The sequence below is a fragment of the Papaver somniferum genome, unplaced genomic scaffold, assembly GCF_003573695.1.
Source record: "Papaver somniferum cultivar HN1 unplaced genomic scaffold, ASM357369v1 unplaced-scaffold_10, whole genome shotgun sequence".
Classification (NCBI taxonomy): domain Eukaryota; kingdom Viridiplantae; phylum Streptophyta; class Magnoliopsida; order Ranunculales; family Papaveraceae; genus Papaver; species Papaver somniferum.
Genome location: NW_020618825.1, coordinates 17,593,451 through 17,607,347, shown reverse-complemented (window position 1 = coordinate 17,607,347; position 13,897 = coordinate 17,593,451). Strand labels below are relative to the sequence as shown.

The window sequence follows — 13,897 nt, the reverse complement described above, 5'->3', positions numbered from 1 at the left end:
ACTTTGACTGTTTGTTGACTTAGTTGGACTGGGCCTTAGATTAAGGGGTCAGTTTAATGGACTTGGGCTTAGACCTAGTATTCATATTTTGAATATTTGGACCCTTATGATCCGAATTAACCTTTGGCTTCTTCTACAAAGTTGTAGAGATTCATAAGACTTATTTAATGGAGTATAGAACCAATTTAATAGAATCAGTAAACCTTATCTATGCTAAAGATAGAGAAATAAAAGATGTAGAATCATAAATGGGGCTAGAATCATTAGAAAGACTTGTATGATTCATGTGTGAGCCTTTTGCTAGATTCTTAGACTTCTTGTGTGATTAACTGTTAGTCTATATTAATAACGATCGATTCAAAGGACGAACCAGTGGATCGTGGATCTCGAGGTAGGCGTGTCTTGTCATCAAAAGAGGTGGGAATACTTTTGACTCTTTTGTAACCATTATTGTTGCTTTTACAAAGTTTATGCTTAACAAACTCATTCCTTGTCTGACCGTGCATTCCATGCTTTGTTTAAATTGCATTATGATAATTCTGTGAATCTTTCCACGATTTGGAAAGGACTTGTAATGTTTTGTTTGTCATTATGAATTGTTATGGAAAATGAGAATTTCCACTTATGGTATATAGGATACGCTCCTTCACATTTATACCTACATGAATTCATCTTTTATTGCTTAGAGTGGGTCATCATGGTCTTGGTGATATCAATAGCTATTGAGTGTGGTTAGCACGAATATTATACATTGTTTGAAGAAGGAGTTTGTCCGTATACATGTTTGTTTATTTTAGTGACCTGGTCACTTTTTAATGTTTGGGAAAACATTATTGTTTTCCAAATCTTGTCATGATTACTTGAAAGTTAAATGTTATTCCTACTGGCACCCCTTTTAAGGATGATGTGCTCACCCATTCCCCTTTCAGTTTCAGAGACAGATCAGAGTTGCGCAGCGAAAGCTTCAAGGGTTGTTTTCGTTAGTTGGTTAACTTCTATTATGTTTATTATATTACATATTGTATTTGTAAACCAAATGACTACTGTATATGTATCATTTGAGAGGACTTCTTGTATATATATGTTTCAGAGCGAGTTAGTTTTGGGTTAAGCTTTGTATCGCATTTCTTAATTGAATGTTTAAGTATTTGATTTAGATTCGTAGTGCCTCTTTATTTAGTTAATCTCTTGGATTAGTCAGCTGCTAGCTTTGGGGGCGCTACAGTGTTGGTATCAGAGCTCATTATTAGATCTTATATGGGAAAAGATAGAATTAGCCAGTGCTAGTTAGTGAACTAGATTAGTTTAGAACTGGGTGGGATTGTGAGATAAATCTTAATCACTAGAAGCTATCAATAAATAAAAGATTTATTTGATTTTTTGATTTGTTTATTTGGTTGTTTGTATAGGTAATGAAGTAAAAATTATAGGATACATCAATAACTATAGATAATACAGGTTAGGGAATAATCAGTCTAAAAAGTATAAACACGTCCATGATTCATAATTAGAAAAATAGTGAGATTAGCATTATTGATAAATCTTGAAAGTCACATAGAAACTTATTGGGTACGTTGAATTGTATGTAGGATCAACAATTTATGATTACATAAATGTTAATAATATTTTTGAGACTCAATAATATTTGTAAGAGTAGTTAGGATAGTAGTATAATGATGGTAATAAATTTTTTAATTATAATAAAGTAATGTTAGCATTTATCAATTAGTGTCATATTGAACTTAAGTTAACTAGAATCTCATTTAAGATATATGACGATAAAAAATAGTAATTCCCGACTCCATAGCTATGGAAAATTATTAACGCTTACGTACGGTTAAATTTTGTAAAATTAAAACTAATGACAAATTAGAAATATGTACTTTGCGTTTAAACTAAATAGTTAATATAATACTTATTAGGCGTTAGACTAAGAAGGTGAGGATACAATTAGATATAATGAGGATATAATGTATAAATAAACTCAACTTGTTAGTAATTTTATATCGAAATTATTTTTAGAATAATAGATGATCCAGTAAATGCTTAAAATGAAACAAATATAATGAAGTAATAATAATAGTATTCAGATGTTTAGTGTAATAGTAGTTTTTTTTTTCAAAAAGAAAAATCGTATATTCATAGGATACTTTACATTAATAGCAAAATCTAAAGACTATTAAGATATAGTATAATTTTATGCATACTCAAATTTAAATCGTATTAAATTACCAACGTCAATATCTAACAAGATATAGTATACAGATTCAATATGAATAAATAAAATCTCAATCTTTACGTGAATGTAGAGTTATTTAGAAGATTAAGGCTTAGTGTACCAACTGGACTACTAACGTAAAAATAATGAGAATAATAATATAGTTGATAATAGTATTCTAATAATTAGGCTAGTAAGAAATTTATAGTAGATTATATTTGGAAAGTTTATATATGGTATTGCAGTAAAGTCAAAATTATCAAATATTATAAATTGGCGTAAAATCGAGTTGAGATTACTATTATTAGTAAAATAAATAAATAAATAAATAAATAGATTCAGAGGACTAAGTAAACTATTTATATTTTACGAAGTAAACTTATCACACTTAAACCAATTACGATAAAAGTTTAGAGATTAATTAATCTTAATAAATTAATACTTAGTTAATCCAGCACTGGGGAATATTGAAGGTTGTGTTTTCTCTGTTCGTAGGAAGGCATTGTTGGGATTGGCCAACCTTGATAGGCAACTCCATTCAGATGTGACCGATCATAGAAGCTTATTATGATTAAGATCTTTTAGAAAACCGATAATTACAAAGTCAATTAGAGAGATTCGTAGGAATCTCCCTCGTAACTAGAGACAAGCATTTTATAAGATGGAAATTAATGTAAGAAACTTAGACTTTTGTATATGATAGAGCTTAAAATCAACATAGTTCAACCTAGAGCTACAAATTTTAGTTGTAGAAGCCATATAGGTTTGTGTTTTATTTCTTGTTGTTTGCGTTTAGATAAGAGATAGGATTATTCTTTAAGGTGGGGAGTTTTGAAGACCAGAAGGGTAGTTCGATTTTCGAGGACGAAAACGAATAAGGTGGGGAGAACGTAAGGACTCTCAAGCTCTTCAACGCTATTAGACGAGTCAAGAGTCGTCTTAGCCGCTAATAACTCGATTGGTTTAACACGGACGTTAATTGGTAGCAATTAATCTAACAAAGATTTAGATATGAAATTAGTACCGTTGAATAGATATCGAAAAGTTATGTGAGATGGGCTACTCGAACGTGTCATTCGGATACCATATGAAGAAAGATTTCATAAGATTAGTCGAAGGGCAAAATAGTCATTTTTCTATCAAACCGACCTGGGCTTCCCATATCATTTGGGTGAGTTTCTTTGTTATTTTCCTTTGGCCTTAGAACCCATCGGGCAGATAAGTTCATTCAGTCTTCCTCTTTCTCTTTCTTCATTCTTCTTCTTCTTCTCTTCCTTTCTTCTTCTCTTTCATTCTTCTTCATCTGCGAGTCGAGATAAATCAAATTAAAGTTATGTGATCGGCAGAAAGTGGAGAAGATCATGCAGTAGTCGGCGGTGATGGTGGTAGCGATTGTGGTGGATTCAGACTCGACGGAGTAAGAGATTTAGAAGCTAGGGTTTCTACGAAAAGCTCAGAGAAGAATTAGGAGATGAAATTAGTGTTCTAAGAGGAGAATTGAAGGATGGGTTTGCATTAATTGAAGACTTGTATTGAGATTTTGATCTCAGGTGAAGTAGAAGCTCATGCAACCGTAATTGGAATTAGAGTTTCATATTGATGTAAATAGAAGGTTTACTGGGTTGTTAAGAGATGAGGAACGAAAGGGTTGTGTTGAATTAACATTGGGGAAATGTTTTGGTAGTGAATCGATGAATTAAGGTTCGTTTCTGTTTTAATGGAGGTCTGGGAATTGAATTAGAATTTGATCGATGGTGATGATGAAGACTTAGGGTTTTTATTTGAGATTGAAAATAAGAGACTAATATCAGAGAATAATTGATGATGGCGGTGTTGCTTCAAAGGATGCTTCAAACTCATGGGAGATGAGAATTAGGGTTTCAGCATCAATGGGTTGTGGAACATCAATTCAGGGAAGACTATTGTTGGGTAAGTCTCTTTGTTGCTTAATTTCACTGTTTGAAGTTAAATTGTTTAGTTTGTAAGTGATTGAATAGATTCAGTTGGTTGACAGTGGTACTGAGAACTGGAAAATAAATCTGTTGTTTGAATTGCAGTTGAGTGTGTTAGAAATGGGATATGCTATGTTTTGGAAGTGGTTATGGAATGGAACTGCATACAGGTGGATATAATGTTGAACCGGTGGTATTAAAGGTGATTGTGATAGTGGTTGTGTAATGATGCTAAAGGTCTGTGAATGAATTGCAAGTATAGCTAGTGTTGAGGCTATGGTTTCTGTGTGTGTATATGTTGTTGTTGAGAGTGGAATGGGTATGTAATGAAGAGTTATATGAATGTTAATTGGTGTGTTTGAGACAAGGAGAATGGTATTACTGAGTTTACAGGTTGTGCAGGAAGAGACTGAGGTGAGATGGCTTGTGCAATTTTGATTGGTTGTTAGATGGTTCTATTGGAATTAGAATGGAGTCATAGCTGGTGCTGGTGCTGATGTTGATGCTTTTGTGGTGGTGTCCGTGCATGTCTGTTATGCAATTATGAATTGTGCAGTGATGTTTAACTTATTGTGTTTGTAATGAGATGTTTTGCTACTGATTTGAAATGGACTAGACCAGCATTTGGTTGCAGTTGATGGAATATGAATGTGAAAGTGGAGTGTAAAAAGGAATTGGGGTTATAGTGGTGGAGTATTGAGCTGAGGTGCAGTGTTCTTGAGATGAATATATGTGTGTCTGAATTGAAAGTTAGTTTGTAGGTTAAAGAACAATAAGATTGTTGTGAAAGATTAAAGCTGCAACTGCATGTAAGCTATATTATTTTTGTAATTCAATTTGAAGTTTTTTATTAAATGATTTATTTGATGTATTATTAGTTTGAAGTTAAACTTGAGTTAGAGATGTAGAATTTAGAGTTTTGGTGTTGCACAATGATTGTGCATTAGAATTCCTTAGCCTGAGCAATAGCTCTGTCCTGTGCAAGTGTTTTGGCCTTGTGCCATTCAGCCTAGTCAGGATCCGACTCTAGCTGACTTAGTCCATCTGACTGAGTCGAATCGGGTTGAATCGGGTTTGACCCACTGAGTCACTAGTCTTTACTCGTTGACCATTGACCCTGAACTTTGACCTGACCTCGACTCTATTGACTAACGTTTATTGTTAGTTGATCCTTGACCGTCATTTTGACTGTTATTTGACTTAGTTGGACTGGGCCTTAGATTAAGGGGTCAGTTTAGTGGACTTTGGCTTAGACCTAGTATTCATATTTTGAATATTTGGACCCTTATGGTCCGAATTAACCTTTGGCTTCTTCTACAAAGTTGTAGAGAATCATAAGACTTATTTAATGGAATATATAACCAAGTTAATTGAATTAGTAAACCTTAGCTATGCTAAAGATTGATAAATAAAAGATGTAGAACCTTAAATGGGGCTAAAATCATTAGAAAGACGTGTATGATTCATGTGTGAGCCTTTTGCTAGATTCTTAGACTTCTCGTGTGATTAACAGTTAGTCTATATTAACAACGATCGATTTAAAGGACGAACCAGTGGATCGTGGATCTCGAGGTAGGCGTGGCTTGTCATCAAAAGAGGTGGGAATACTTTTGACTCTTTTGTAACCATTATTGTTTCTTTTACAAAAGTTTATGCTTAACAAACTCATGCCTTGTATGACCGTGCATTTCATGCTTTGTTTAAATTGCATTATGATAAATCTGTTGATTCTGTGAATCTTTCCACGATTTGGAAAGGACTTGTAATGTTTTTTTTGTCATTATGAATTTTTATGGGAAATGAGAATTTCCACTTATGGTATATAGGATACGCTCCTTCACATTTATACCTACATGAATTCAGCTTTTATTTCTTAGAGTGGGTCATCATGGTCTTGGTGATATCAATAGCTATTGAGTGTGGTTACCACGAATATTATACATTGTTTGAAGAAGGGGTTTGTTCATATACATGTTTGTTTATTTCGGTGACTTGGTCACTTTTTAATGTTTGGGAAAACATTATTGTTTTCCAAATCTTGCCATGATTACTTGAAAGTTAAATGTTATTCCTACTGGCACCCCTTTTAGGGATGATGTTCTCACCCATTCCCACTTTCAGTTTCAGAGACAGATCATAGTTGCACAGCGAAAGCTTCAAGGGTTGTTTTCGTTAGTTGGTTGACTTCTATTATGTTTATTATATTACATATTGTATCTGTAAACCAAATGACTATTGTATATGTATCATTTGAGAGGACTTCTTGTATATATATGTTTCAGAGCGGGTTAGTTTTGGGTTAAGTTTTGTATCGAATTTCTTAATTGAATGTTTAAGTATTTGATTTAGATTCGTAGTGCCTCTTTATTTAGTTAATCTCTTGGATTAGTCGGCTGCTAGCTTTGGGGCGCTACAGTGTTGGTATCAGAGCTCATTATTAGATATTATATGAGAAAAGATAGAATTAGCCAGTGCCAGTTAGTGAACTAGATTAATTTAGAACTGGGTGGGATTGTGAGATAAATCTTAATCACTAAAAGCTATCCATAATTAAAAGATTTATTTGATTGTTTGATTTGGTTGTTTGCATAGGTAATGAAGTAAAATTATAGGATACATCAATAACTATAGATAATACAGGTTAGGGAATAATCAGTCTAAAAAGTATAAACACGTCCACGATTCATAGTTAGAAAAATATTGAGATTAGCATTATTGATAAATCTTGAAAGTCACATAGAAACTTATTGGGTACGTTGACTTGTATGTAGGATCAACAATTTATAATTACATAAATGTTAATAATTTTTTTGAGACTCAATAATATTTGTAAGAGTAGTTAGGATAGTAGTATAATGATGGTAATAAATTTTTTAATTATAATAAAGTAATGTTAGCATTTATCAATTAGTGTCATATTGAACTTAAGTTAACTAGAATATCATTTAAGATATATGACCATAAAAAATAGTAATTCCCGACTCGATAGCTATGGAAAATTATTAACGCTTATGTACGTTTAAATTTTGTAAAATTAAAACTAATGACAAATTAGAAATATGTACTTTGCGTTTAAAATAAATAGTTAATACAAAATAATTAGAAATATGTACTCTGCGTTTAACCTAAATAGTTAATACATATTAGGTGTTAGACGTAAGAAGGTGAGGATATAATGTATAAAATAAACTCAACTTGTTAGTAATTTTATATCGAAATTATTTTTAGTCTAATAGATGATCCAGTAAATACTTAAAATGAAGTAATAAAAATAGTATTTAGATGTTTAGTGTAATAGTAGTTTTTTTTTAAATCGTATATTAATAGGATACGTTACATTAATAGCAAAATTTAAAGACTATTAAGATATAGTATAATTTTATGCATACTCAAATTTAAATCATATTAAATTACCAACGCCAATATCTAACAAGATATAGTATACAAATTCAATATGAATAAATAAAATCTCAATCTTTACGTGAATGTAGAGTTATTTAGAAGATTAAGGCTTAGTGTACCAACTGGACTACCAACGTAAGAATAATGAGAATAATAATATAGTTGATAATAATATTCTAATAATTAGGCTAGTAAGAAATTTATAGTAGATTATATTTGGAAAGTTTATATATGGTATTGCAGTAAAGTTAAATTATCAAATATTATAAGTTGGCGTAAAATCGAGTTGAGATTACTATTATTAGTAAAAGAAATAAATAAATAGATTCAGAGGACTAAGTAAACTATTTATATTTTAAGAAGTAAACTTATCACACTTACACCAATTACGATAAAATTTTAGAGATTAATTAATCTTAATAAATTAATACTTACTTAATCCAGCACTGGGGAATATTGAAGGTTGTGTTTTCTCTGTTCGTAGGAAGGCATTGTTGGGATTGGACAACCTTGACAGGGAACTCCATTCAGAGGTGACCGATCATAGACGTTTATTATGATTAAGATCTTTTAGAAAACCGATAATTATAAAGTCAATTAGAGAGATTCGTAGGAATCTCCCTTGTAACTAGAGACAAGCATTTTATAAGATGGAAATTAGTGTAAGAAACTTAGACTTATGTATATGATAGAACTTAAAATCAGCATAGTTCAACCTAGAGCTACAAATTTTAGTTGTAGAAGTCATATAGGTTTGTGTTTTATTTCTTGTTGTTTGCGTTTAGATAAGAGATAGGATTATTCTTTAAGGTGGGGAGTTTTGAAGACCAGAAGGGTAGTTCAATTTTCGAGGACGAAAACGAATAAGGTGGGGAGAATGTAAGGACTCTGAAGCTTTTCAATGCTATTAGACTAGTCAAGAGTCGTCTTAGCCGCTAATAACTCGATTAGTTTAACACGGACGTCAATTGGTAGCAATTAATCTAACAAAGATTTAGATACGAAATTAGTACCGTTGAATAGATATCGAAAAGTTATGTGAGATGGGCTACTCGAACGTGTCATTCGGATACCGGATGAAAAAAAATTTGATAAGATTAGTCGAAGGGAAAAATAGTCATTTTTATATCAAACCGACATGGGCTTCCCATATCATTTGGGTGAGTTCCTTTTTTATTTTCCTTTGGCCTTATCAGAACCCATCGAGCAGATAAGTTCATTCAGTCTTCCTCTTTCTCTTTCTTAATTCTTCTTCTTCTTCTCTTCCTTTCTTCTTCTCTTTCATTCTTCTTCATCTGCGAGTCGAGAGAAATCAAATTAAAGTTACGTGATCGTCAGAAAGTGGAGAAGATCATGTAGTAGTCGGCGGTGATGGTGGTAGTGATTGTGGTGGATTCAGACTCGACGGAGTAAGAGATTTAGAAGCTAGGGTTTCTACGAAAAGCTCAGAGAAGAATTAGGAGATGAAATTAGTGTTCTAAGAGGAGAATTGAAGGATGGGTTTGCATTAATTGAAGACTTGTATAGAGATTTTGATCTCAGGTGAAGTAGAAGCTCATGCAACTGTAATTGGAATTAGAGTTTCATATTGATGGAAATAGAAGGTTTACTTGGTTGTTAAGAGATGAAGAACGAAAGGGTTGCGTTGAATTAACATTGGGGAAATGTTTTGGTAGTGAATTGATGAATTAAGGTTCGTTTCTGTTTTAATGAAGGTATGGGAATTGAATTAGAATTTGATCGATGGTGATAATGAAGACTTAGGGTTTTTATTTGAGATTGAAAATAGGAGACTAATATCAGAGAATAATTGATGATGGCGGTGTTGCTTCAAAGGATGCTTCAAACTCATGGGAGATGAGAATTAGGGTTTCAGCATCAATGGGTTGTGGAACATCAATTCAGGGAAAACTATTGTTGGGTAAGTCTCTTTGTTGCTTAATTTCACTTTTTGAAGTTAAATTGTTTAGTTTGTATGTGATTGAATAGATTCAGTTGGTTGACAGTGGTACTGAGAACTGGAAAATAAATATGTTGTTTGAATTGCAGTTGAGTGTGTTAGAAATGGGATATGCTATGTTTTGGAAGTGGTTATGGAATGGAACTGCATACAGGTGGATATAATGTTGAACTGGTGGTATTGAAGATGATTGTGATAGTGGTTGTGTAATGATGCCAACGGTCTGTGAATGAATTGCAAGTATAGCTAGTGTTGAGGCTATGGTTTCTGTGTGTGTATATGTTGTTGTTGAGAGTGGAATGGGTATGTAATGAAGAGTTATATGAATGTTAATTGGTGTGTTTGAGACAAGGAGAATGGTATTACTGAGTTTACAGGTTGTGCAGGAAGAGACTGAGGTGAGATGGCTTGTGCAATTTTGATTGGTTGTTAGATGGTTCTATTGGAATTAGAATGGAGTCATAGCTGGTGCTGGTGCTGATGTTGATGCTTTTGTGGTGGTGTCCGTGCATGTCTGTTATGCAATTATGAATTGTGCAGTGATGTTTAACTTATTGTGTTTGTAATGAGATGTTTTGCTACTGATTTGAAATGGACTAGACCAGCATTTGGTTGCAGTTGATGGAATATGAATGTGAAAGTGGAGTGTAAAAAGGAATTGGGGTTATAGTGGTGGAGTATTGAGCTGAGGTGCAGTGTTCTTGAGATGAATATATGTGTGTCTGAATTGAAAGTTAGTTTGTAGGTTAAAGAACAATAAGATTGTTGTGAAAGATTAAAGCTGCAACTGCATGTAAGCTATATTATTTTTGTAATTCAATTTGAAGTTTTTTATTAAATGATTTATTTGATGTATTATTAGTTTGAAGTTAAACTTGAGTTAGAGATGTAGAATTTAGAGTTTTGGTGTTGCACAATGATTGTGCATTAGAATTCCTTAGCCTGAGCAATAGCTCTGTCCTGTGCAAGTGTTTTGGCCTTGTGCCATTCAGCCTAGTCAGGATCCGACTCTAGCTGACTTAGTCCATCTGACTGAGTCGAATCGGGTTGAATCGGGTTTGACCCACTGAGTCACTAGTCTTTACTCGTTGACCATTGACCCTGAACTTTGACCTGACCTCGACTCTATTGACTAACGTTTATTGTTAGTTGATCCTTGACCGTCATTTTGACTGTTATTTGACTTAGTTGGACTGGGCCTTAGATTAAGGGGTCAGTTTAGTGGACTTTGGCTTAGACCTAGTATTCATATTTTGAATATTTGGACCCTTATGGTCCGAATTAACCTTTGGCTTCTTCTACAAAGTTGTAGAGAATCATAAGACTTATTTAATGGAATATAGAACCAAGTTAATTGAATTAGTAAACCTTAGCTATGCTAAAGATTGATAAATAAAAGATGTAGAACCTTAAATGGGGCTAGAATCATTAGAAAGACGTGTATGATTCATGTGTGAGCCTTTTCCTAGATTCTTAGACTTCTCGTATGATTAACAGTTAGTCTATATTAACAACGATCGATTCAAAGGACGAGCCTGTGGATCGTGGATCTCGAGGTAGGCGTGTCTTGTCATCAAAAGAGGTGGGAATACGTTTGACTCTTTTGTAACCATTATTGTTGCTTTTACAAAAGTTTATGCTTAACAAACTCATGCCTTGTCTAGCCGTGCATTCCATGCTTTGTTTAAATTGCATTATGATAATTCTGTTGATTCTGTGAATCTTTCCACGATTTGGAAAGGACTTGTAATGTTTTGTTTGCCATTATGAATTGTTATGGGAAATTAGAATTTCCACTTATGGTATATAGGATACGCTCCTTCACATTTATACCTACATGAATTCAGCTTTTATTACTTAGAGTGGGTCATCATGGTCTTGGTGATATCAATAGCTATTGAGTGTGGTTAGCACGGATATTATACATTATTTGAAGAAGGAGTTTGTCCATATACATGTTTTTTTATTTCAGTAACTTGGTCACTTTTTAATTTTTGGGAAAACATTATTGTTTTCCAAATCTTGCCATGGTTACTTTAAAGTTAAATATTATTCATAATGGGCACCCTTTTTAGGGATGATGTGCTCACCCATTCCCACTTTCAGTTTCAGAGACAGATCAGAGTTGCGCAGCGAAGCTTCAAGGGTTGTTTTCGTTAGTTGGTTAACTTCTATTATGTATATTTTATTATTATTTGTATCTGTAAACCAAATGACTATTGTATATGTATCATTTGAGAGGACTTCTTGTATATATATGTTTCAGAGCGGGTTAGTTTTGGGTTAAGTTTTGTATCGCATTTCTTAATTGAATGTTTAAGTATTTGATTTAGATTCGTAGTGCCTCTTTATTTAGTTAATCTCTTGGATTAGTCAGCTGCTAGCTTTGGGGGCGCTACAATAACTAAACTAATAACTACCAAAATATAAAAAAACCTAATCTAATTTATTAACAAAAACCAGAATCAGACTACCCTACCGCCGCACAAAGAAAAAAAAAATCTTCTTCTTCTTCTTCTTCTTCTTCCTTTCAATATCGTCTTCATCGATTAATCGTCAATTCATAAAATTTTCATCGTCGATTAATCAATCGAGTATAAGAATGGTTCATCGAAAGAAAACCAACCGACTCCTGGAAACAGGTCCCCCATTAGGACATCTAGCAAATCATCCAAATAATTTTGAGATTCATAAAGAAGTGGAACCCGAAAATGAAGTCATAATCGGCTATAATAGACGCCCGAAGAACCCTGAAACTTCCATGGAAAAGATCCGCAGGTATTTTTATGCAAATCCATTACTTTTAATTTGATTTTGATTCGTTTAATTGTATAGAAATCATCAAAATAGGGTTCAAATGGAAGTTACAGTGTGTTGTTCGGTTAGAACGAGTTTCAAAAAAACCCTAATTGTCTAACCGAACTTCCTGATATGAAGAACACGAAGAACAGTTCGGTTTTATGAAATTTAGATATAGCTTACCGAACTCGTAGTTCGGTTGTTTCGCAAAAAATGTTAAAACTGTTTTGCAACCGAACTTCACCTTTATTACTCAAAATATGTTTGTTGAAATTTTGTAACCGAACTCTACTTGTTTGCACACTATGTTGAGTTATGATACAACCGAACTTTGTCCATTATGTTCGGTTGCTTCGCAAATTTTTTTAAATCTATGTAGTTAACGAACTCTACTCATATTTAAAAAAAAATTCCAATGTAACCGAACTGTGCTATTTTCCCTCGTGTGTTGAGTTCTCGTGTAACTGAACTTGTCCATCTCTGTTCGGTTGACTCGCAAACAATTTTTAAAACTACAAAGTAACTAACTTTACCCATATTACAGAAAAAAAACAGTGTAACCGAACTGCGTTATTTTTCCCTATATGTTGAGTTATAATTTAACCGAACTTTTCCCACTCTCTTCGGTTGGTTCGCAAAAAATCTTGACAAACCGAACTCCTAAGTAATATCTTTTGTTTTCTTGATTAGTGTCAAAGGAAAAACATCCAACCAAGGATTAGTGGAAGATATGAGAACTCCCACGCCTTGAGGCAGGTTACACTTAGGTGCCAATAAGCGTGGAACCAAAAATGCTAAGTTTGGAGGTGGTTCATTACCGGGTGTTGTCATCCAAGATGATGTCAATAGAGATAATGTTGACAATGTAATCAATCAAGTTAATGAAGAGATTGTGGAAGAGATGGGAAATCAAGAACATAATCAAGGTGGAGGAGAGGAACCAACTGAAGAAGAAAGAGGAAATGAGGATGACAATGATGACGGTGAAGAAGATAGGGAAGATGGAGATAATGAAGATGACGAATCAGAGGTGGACTCAGATGAAGAGGAAGAGGAACAAGTAAAAATAATTCAAAAAAAAACCCCTAAAAAGACGCCTAAAAATCCTTTTGCTAGATATGCATACATTCCTGATGAAAATTTTTGTTTGCCTCCAAAGAACCCAACTTATGGTACTCCAAGAGATGGAGGGGAGGTATTGCTTGGCTACAAAAACTCATGGGATGACAAGATCTTTGCGACAAAGGTATTGAATTTTAACCATCAAGATTTTTCAGTCATTTTGTTATATTTTGACAATATATATATAGATATGATGTTGTTTTTTGTTTCTTTGGTTCTTGGCCTACCTTTGCCCTTGCCTTTATTCGGTTCTTGCACATTATCCGAAGTATGCGGATAAACGATTGGCCGCATGTCATCCCAAAAGATTTGCCTTTCGAGTTTGTTCATGTTCCGGTACATCTCGATCGCGATTCTTCCCATTTCGTTCTCACCAAACTCTTCTCCGATATCGCCCTTTGGAGGAGGGATAAAACTTAATTGGTGCCAATGTGGATCTATATC

The 13,897-nt window shown here is 33.5% G+C and overlaps 1 long non-coding RNA gene across 1 annotated transcript; it reads left to right on the top strand.

Moving 5' to 3' along the window:
• Nucleotides 1-8,834: 8,834 nt before the first annotated feature.
• LOC113325977 lies at nucleotides 8,835-11,798 on the top strand. The gene is made up of 3 exons (XR_003348213.1): nucleotides 8,835-9,493; nucleotides 9,622-10,325; nucleotides 11,639-11,798. It is a non-coding gene; the product is annotated as an uncharacterized LOC113325977 (long non-coding RNA).
• Nucleotides 11,799-13,897: the final 2,099 nt, after the last annotated feature.